This window comes from Pituophis catenifer, unplaced genomic scaffold (genome assembly GCF_029215685.1).
Source record: "Pituophis catenifer annectens isolate HBS135680 unplaced genomic scaffold, rPitCat1.0.hap2 SCAF_3, whole genome shotgun sequence".
NCBI lineage: Eukaryota > Metazoa > Chordata > Lepidosauria > Squamata > Colubridae > Pituophis > Pituophis catenifer.
Window position 1 is genome coordinate 75004903 of NW_027256883.1, and position 9105 is coordinate 75014007.

The window sequence follows — 9105 nt, forward strand, 5'->3', positions numbered from 1 at the left end:
CCAGCTGTCATGCTTAAAGAAGGACTAAGAAACTCATATTTCCTGGGTTTTAGTTCAATTCTTTTAATTATTGATACACACTTTAATTCAGAGAGTTCTTAAAATGTATGTAAAATTGAAAGCAGAGGTTGTTCTTTACATTTGATACATAAACAGATTGGGGGAAAAACATGGGACTTTGTTTTTATCCAATACAACAACAGCAAGACTTTTGTATTCTTCACAGAGATGGAAGACTTACAGATCCCCACAAAGGAAGAATGAATGGTGACGTTAATGGAGTTGCCTGAGATGGCAAAAGTGACTGCTTTGATTACAGAAAAGACTGTCTGCTTGGGAACCACTTCTGGACTTTTTGCTTGAAAATGATTTGATTTGATTTGACAATGAAAACTATTTACGATTATAGAAGTACTATGATGAGCTGGCTGCTAAAACAAAGCAAGGCTATGGCATACACTTGAAAGAAAATCAGAATGAATATATTTGTGGAGTCTGTCGGCAAGATCAAAGAGTATGTATTCACAGAGAATATGCACATGTAGCACTCCATTCCAGGTGGTTAGAGAACAGATAACAATAACAAAGACATCCTGCATACCTCAGCAAGAAGTTAGAAATAAGCATGGCCTGGAGCAAATAGAATGTCTATTAGCTTCTGGAGCATTCATTAGCCAAGGCTTAGGAACAGGGATGGTTAGAGACTAATAGAACAAATTGTTAGATTATTACTAAAATGTTTATTAGATGATATTTCTTATATATCCTGCCTTGTCCCACCTTTTGCTTTAGTGAAATTGTATAAAGCTTTCTTTATCCTTTGTTGTGGGTCCTGGCATTTTGCTGGCTGGAACCCCTTTTGCTGAAGCGCTTCAATAAAAGGAAACAAAACTTGCACTTTGTACCTGGTGTTTTTTATTGGCTTTGACACCAGGCTCAGACCCGAATTGGGGACAACACTGTGTATTATGGTTCATTTCAGAGCCAAATATTGATGTTTTTTTATATCAATGAAAGTTGAAAGTTATTCTTTTTCTATATTTTTTCTTCCCTTTTCTTTTTCCGCAATTCCAATTCTGCTAATTCCTCAAACTTCCCTTTTTTTCTTTTGTTTCCTTGTTTTTTTATCTTCTGATAAAATTTAAAATAGTCTTATAAAAAGATTTTTTTTAATTACTACATGAAACTGGCTATTATACATATTATTGTATGAGAAGAAATAGGTCCTGTTCTTTCTTAAATTAATGTTTCCCTTACCCTGAGCTTGGTTGCTGATATTTGTAAGCTTCGGGCTTCTTCCAAACGCCTTCTGTTTTTGTCTCTGACACAGTCTTTCAGTTCATCCCAATGAAGCAACTTGAATGTAAAATTAACAATTTTTCTAATATTCAGATGAAAAACAATAGCCCAGTTAAGTAAGGTATGTGTTTTGGGAGGGATCAATCCAGGGGTAAAATGCTCCCAGTTCGGACTGGATTGCCCGATCCAGTAGCGATGGTGGCGGGTGGTTCGGAGAAACAGTAGCAAAAATCCCTTTGCCCCCGCCCCCCATGCCCAGCTGAGCAGCGCGATCATCAGAGGCTGGGTTTTTTTATTTTTAAAAGCATTTTTTATAACCTCTTCAGCCGAAAAAATGCTTTTAAAAGTAAAAAAAAAAGCCTCTGATGATCGCGCGACTCAGCTGGGATCATCAGAGGCTTTTCAAAGCATTTTTTTCTGCAACCTCTTAAGATTGTAGAAAAAATGCTTTTAAAAGTAAAAAAAAAAAAGTTGGCCCCACCTACCCAATCACATTACCATCCCCACCACCACCAAGCCACGCCCACAGAACTGGTAGTAACAAATTTTAGATTTCACCCCTGGATCAATCTGACTTCTAAATATGAACTCAAAAATTTTCCACAGAATTACAAAATCATCGTGCTCATCTGGCAGATGGTTCAACACATGTAACACATTATGCTTAAATCATATCAGAGTAATTCAAAACCTGTTTAGGAATTTAATAGCTTTTCTTTTGCTGTAGTAGTAACCTTGCCATTGAATATATGACGAGACTTATCTATAAATATAGGATCAATGAGACCTTTGAATATTGACTTTGTTCATGGATATTCACATAGATTTCACATAGGGATTTCATGTCAGCCATGATGGTTTAAGACATTCTTTAAGGAGCAAGATTTTAAAAAATGGGCTATAGGAATATATAAGAGCCCAGATTTATTTAAAGTAAAAATAATGAGAATGCACAGGGCAATAGTGAAAAAAAATAATGAAAATTCAGTTATACTGTACATTTGAACTTTTGTTCAATGCAACAAAAAAGCATATAAAAGAAATTAAATATTTTAATTGTACAAAAGCTTAACTATGTCTATATAAGACAAATAAGATACAGATACATTTTTTGCATGTATGCAATCCCAGAGTTGTTGATTAGATTGCTAAACCAAAAAAGGCCATGGAAAACAAGTCCATACTGCTGCCAAGAAACCTACACAGTTGCATCAATATGGTCACCAAGGGTTGAGCATAATTTGAGCGTGTCTCCTTCTTATTAGATGTAAAATATCCTACATGTATACCTACATATATGTGTAGATGTAATTGTATTACTGCTATACTCTTAAATCAGTAATATTCTCAGTTTTGGAATATAACATTGAGGTTTGTGTTTTCAAGACTTGGAAAAATCACCGTCAATCCTTTGAGGCTACCCAAATCAAGAAAAAAAATATACTGCAGATTCCAGGAAAAACTATTTTATTGCTGTGGGTAAAGTAACAGAATCTTGAAAGCCTGTTCAATTTTTTTTTTAATCCCACCATTTCTTATACTAAAGAAATTCAAAGCAAGGCAGTTTTGAGTTTCTGTTCATACTTGCTTCAATCTTTAGCCTATGTAATATCTTCACTATATCTTTATTTAACAGCCCATTCATTCCTCCTTGACCCTTTTTTTCATATTGTCCCCAAAGCCATCTCTAAATTCCTTTATAGTAAGATGATCCTTACTCTCTCTAGGCTACACATCTCAGTATAAAAGGGGAATAGAGTAACAAGGGAGAATGGCTTGTTGTATCTGAAATGTGACTAAATTGAAACACGTAGCAAAATTGCACTATAATAAATCCAGAAAACTATTTATAATGAATCTAGTTTGACAGCAACATCCCTATGGCAGCTGCTGGATGGCATTCACCTTCTCAAGCTCATTTGTCTGTTCATTTTTAGAAGCTAAGAGAAGCAGGCCAAGGCTGTTGGTGGCAGTAAATGGATAAAGATATTGTCAGAGGAATGTTTCTCACTCAACCAATGGAAAAGATAAGAAGCAAATTTAGCGTTGGCTTCAGTAAAGAAGTCATGATGAAGACAACAACTTAGAAGATCCATGATGGAGGAAGGAAAAACAACATTGATCCACTAGTTCACATTCTCTTAAAAGACTCACGTCTGAGCAAAGCAAGTGCCCAAGCAAAGAATTTGCTTAGTAAAACCACAATCTGAGAGAACTACCCGAAGTCAAAAGGATTTCTATTCTGGGTCAAGAGATGGAGAGAAGAATACCTTAGTATTCCAGTGAAAGCCTCTTTATCTTCCATTTATTTCATTGTCTCTCATACTTGGCAACTCATACTGGCTAGGGAACTCTGAGGATTGAAATTCACACATCTTAAGGCTGCCAAATTTGAGAAACACCGATTCACATCTTTATGTAATTTTGTCTCAGGTAAAATACCAAGAAAAGAATGGTGCACAAGTCCTAATAAAAGGTCTTCGCAAGAGTGGTGATCCAAAGCTGCCAAAGCATTGTAATGCCCTCTACTTTGAGATGTTGAAATTTATGGCAGGTTGTTTCCACCCCTACATCCATTATCTCAAAGTTTGCATTTCTAAAACTGCGGGGTTAGGTTAAATGCAAATGTATAATGAAAGCAACATCATGCACAAACTGGATATTTGTCATAATCTCAAATACTTGCCATCGATTATTACACAGATTGCATATACAACCTACTGAAATGATTTTTATTTCATTTAGTGTCGGACAAATAGAGACTACAACACCAAGTGAAATGGCTTTTGGAGAATTTTGTATGCCTGAATAGGGCTGGCAGTGTATTAATGTCCTACAAGTTTTGCTGTGTTGTTGTTGTTTTTTCTTCCTTAAAAAGAGTATGACCAGTAAATGCAATGACCAAAGGGTTTATTTGTAAATAAATACCAATGAACATAATTGGCCTTATTTCGAGATAAGCATGCTGAGGATTGAGCTGTGGGTTAATGAAAAATTGTCCCAGTTTGCTTAGGATGAAAATATCATCTATTACTCTAATAAAATGCAACTTAAGGATAAGTGGGAAGTTCTAAACAAGGACAAACAAATTCTGATATTTCTAAAGAACAAAACTGGAATTTCATAATTCTGAAACTACAGTAACTCAGTATGTTCTACCTACCTTCCTGCTCCTTAAACCTTTAGCTATATTGAAAAAAAATTCCGACCCCTAGTGGAGAAGTAGGGCACGGGAGAATAATAAGAAACTAACAGCAATGTTATGCATTATTTGCCTGAAGGCAAGTATCAGTGAATGTAGTAGGATTGACTACTGAATGCACATGAATGGAATTGCAGGACAAATGTTTTAATGGTATGCAAGTTAGATGATTTATGTACATGAGTTTGTTTGATATACATTTATACAATAATTTATTTATTTAGATTTGCTTTCCAGATTCAGCAAAGTAGTTTATGAAAATTTCTAATACAAGAACTGAACTTAAAGAAAGAAAGAAACAAATGGTTTATGTGGCAATAAACCATTGCTTGTCACTCAGTAGCAAAAGGATCTTAATGTTGTAGTTCAAGTATTTCTTATTGTGCACCTTAGCAAGAATCAATGAATAATGGTCCTCCTTTTTAACAAGCACATGGACTCTTTTTATTATAGTCATTGAAACAGGAGATACATGAGTCTGTTCCTGTCTCATAACTTGAATTTTCTTAATGATGCATGGAGATGAGTTGTCTAATAGGAAAATATCCCTACCGAGACATTCTGGAGACAGCTAGGCAAGATGTCCAGAGTGTCAGGATTGAAAAACATCAGCAGAAAAAACAGAAAATCTAAATTGATGTGTCTTAATTATTGTGTTGAGATTATGATGGAATAGCTCTCAAATAAATAAAATGTACGTGATTCTACTAATCCAATGCAAAGCTTACTTAAGTTCGTGCATTTCAATGGGAATACTGTACTTGAGTCCCTTCCAATATGACACATGTTGGGCTGTGATGATGCAGATTCAATGTTAAATCTCTGAATTTCCACAATGCCAATAATCTTGGGCTGATTGTTGGCATTGTGGGTTGACCTGTTTACTTTTCAGATCAAAATGTCAAAGAAAATGCTCCAAAGAAAATGTCAAAAAGAAAATACCACAATATTTCCTCTAAAACTGTAGATAGGGTAGTTTTCCATTGGTAGGGATTTAGGTAGGATAGAATATAATAGAAAATAGAGTAGAGTAGAGTAGAGTAGAGTAGAGTAGAGTAGAGTAGAATAGAATAGAATAGAATAGAATAGAATAGAATAGAATAGAATAGAATAGAATAGAATAGAATAGAATAGAATAGAATAGAATAGAATAGCTGGAAGGGACTTTGGAGGTCTTCTAGTCCAGCCCTCTGCTCAAGCAGGAGAACCTATATCAGGGGTGTCAAACTCGATTTCATTGAGGGCCACATCAGGGTTGTGTTTGACCTCAGGCCCTGTGGACATGGCCAGGATGGGCATGACCAGTTTGATGTCACTTGAGTTGGGGGTGCCTGTGGTAGCCTGAGTACTCTGCCAGTGAAAATGGAGTCCTTGGTTCCACTTCCACTGTCAGAAGATTGCAGGAGGCTATCAAAACCGAAAACAGTGGCCTTCCCGAGCTCCATTTTTGCTGGCAGAGGGTTGCAGAGGCCATTGCAGCTGAAACAGAGGCCCTCCCAATCTCCGTTTTCACTGGCAGAGGCACTGTGGGCTGGTCCTTTGCTGTTTCCAGGGCAGCCCTGTGGGCCAGATCAAAGCACCCCGCAGGCGGGATCTGGCCCACAGGCATTGAGTTTGACACCCTTGAGCTATACCATTTCTGATAAGTAACTCTTCTTAAAAACCTGTAATGACGGAGCACCCACAATTTCTGAAGGCAAGCTGTTCCACTGATTAATTGTCCTCACTGTTAGGAAGTTTCTCCTTAATTCCATGTTGCTTCTCTCTTTCATTAGTTTCCAGCCATTGTTCCTTGTCCTCCCCTCTGGTGCTTTGGAGAATAATTTGACCCCCTCTTCTTTGTGGCAGCCCCTCAAATACTGGAATACTGCTATCGTGTTATGTCACTCCCAATTCCTCTTTTCCTTAGACTAGCTAAACCCAATCCTGCAGCTGTTCTTCATATGTTTTAGTCTCCAGGCCTTTGATCATCTTAGTTCCTCTTCTTTGAACTTTTTATAAAGTCTCAACATCTTTTTTGTAATATGGTGACCAAAATTGGTTGCAGTATTCCAGTTGTGGTCTTTCTAGGGTTTTTTAAAGTGGTACTAATACTACACAAGATCTTAATTCTGTGTCTATTTATACAACCGATGATTGTATTAGCTTTTTTGGCGGTGGCTGAACACTGCTGGATCATATTCAAGTCATCATCCACTAGGACTCCAAGGTCCCTCTCACAGTTACTGTTTTTGAGACAGGTCTCACCTAATTTGTATTTATACCTTTGATTTTTCCTGCCTAAATGTAAAACTTTGCTTTTCTCTACATTAAAATTCATCTTGTTGGATAGGGCCCATTGATCAAGTTTGTCAAGATCTTTTTGGATCCTGAGCTTATCTTCTGAGGTGTTTAGTAATTCCTGCTGTCATCCACAAATTTGATGGGTTCTCCTTCTATTCTCTCATCTGAGTCATTTATGAAGATATTGAAGAGTACTGGGCCTAAGACAGAGCCTTGTGGTTCCTCACTGCTTACTTTTCTCCATGTGGATGTAGTACTAATAAGGACTACTTGCTGAGTAAAGTTTGTCATCCAGCTACAAATCTATCTGGTGGTGATATTGTCTATTCCACACTTTTCTAGCTTACCGAGAAGTAAGTTGTTGTCTACTTTGTTAAATGCCTTACTGAAATCTAAGTATACTATGTCGACAGCATTTTGCTGGTCTACTAATTTAGTCACTTTATCAAAGAATGAAATAAGATTGGTTTGGCATGATCTGTTTTTAACAAACCAGTGCTGTTACTAGTTATAACTTTATTTGCTTCTAGTTGTTCGCAGATCTGTTTTTTGATTATCTTTTCCAGGATCTTTCCAGGTATTGATGTAATTTTAAAAGTAATATTTCTGTGTTATTAGGTTCCCTGAAAAAAGTGCCAGAAGATAATACAAGTTTAAATTGATAATTTGCTGCCTTTTTGTGGCATGCTCATGGTAAATTCTGGAGATGTTAAAATGGAACTAGAATGGCATCCAGTCCAGGAGAGATGCAATCCACTTAATGTGCCCATTTGCTTTATACAGAAGGAAGGTGCTAACTACCATCATTCTTCTATCATTGTTCTTGATGTTTTTCACATGTGAAGGGCACCTGCTTGCAATAGGGATCCTAGATTTAGGCTTAGAATAACTTTATTGTCACTTAAAATGTACACTAATCGGCATACATTAAAATGAAATTTCATTGCATACAGCTCTCAAAGGGCCACCACCTCCAATATACATTACATAAAGATGACAAATAAATAAATAAATAAATAAATAAATAAATAAATAAATAATAAATAAATAAATAAATAAATAAATAAATAAATAAATAAATATGCATATACCCACATACCCACATATATTACACTGTATGACACAGAGAAACAACACGGTCTAGTTCAAATGCATACATGTACAGAGTGAGAAAAATGAATCTTGCGAGTTTACCAGAGGGTATGGTGTAGGGAACAAAACTGTTACAGAATCTGGTAGTGCTGTTACAAATACTTCAAAATCTCCTCCCAGAGGGAAACAACAGAAACAAACCGTAAAGTGAGTGTGTGGGGTCTCTAACAATGCTTTGAGCTTTAAGCACATAGTGTTTATAAACAGTATCCTGAATAATGGGAAGCGAGCTTCCTATAATCTTCTCTGCTGTCCTTACCACTCTCTGTATGGTCCTTCTATCTGAGGCACTGCTACCACCAAACCAAAAAATGATGCAGGTTTTTTATATATATATAAAATAATTTTTATTAAATAGTTTGTCTTTAAAAACAACACAAAAAACAATCACACATATATAAAAACAAAACATATCAAAACGTAACATATTGAACATTACATAACATTAATGGTAATTTTACAGCATTTCGTATCAACTTATGTACTTTGCTTTTGTAGTTCTCTATTCTATCATTTCTATTTACTACTCAATAGTAGAATAATCGTATTACTCCAACATATATATATACACATTATAATATTCATTTGTTCTTATCTATATATTTATATTCGTTTATATTTACCTCTCTTTATTTAATGTTGTTCAGTTACTTTAAGTTTCATCAATATTAAATTAAACATTTCTTGTTCTGATTTCTATTTTCAAGCCAACTGTACATTTTATTCCATATTTCATAATAGTCCGAATTCTCTCTCTCTTTCAACTCCATAGTCATTTTATCCATCTCTGCGCATTCTAGAATTTTCCTTATTACAGTTTCGTCTGAAGGTATATTTTTTTGTTTCCATTTTTTTCCTAATGTGATTCTTGCTGCGGTAAGTATGTGCAATATAATGTATTGAAGGTTTTTATTCAATTTCAGGTCCAGTATTCCTAATAAAAACAATTCAGGTTTCATATCTATTTTTTGCTTTGTAATTTCTTCTCACCATTTTTGAATTTGACACCAATACTTCTTTGTGATGGGGCACATCCACCACATATGGTAGAATGTTCCAGATTTATAGTTACATCTCCAACAATTAGGTGATAAGTTGGGATACATCTTGGACAATCTCGCTGGTGGCAAATGCCACCTATAAAACATTTTATAGAGGTTTTCTTTGTA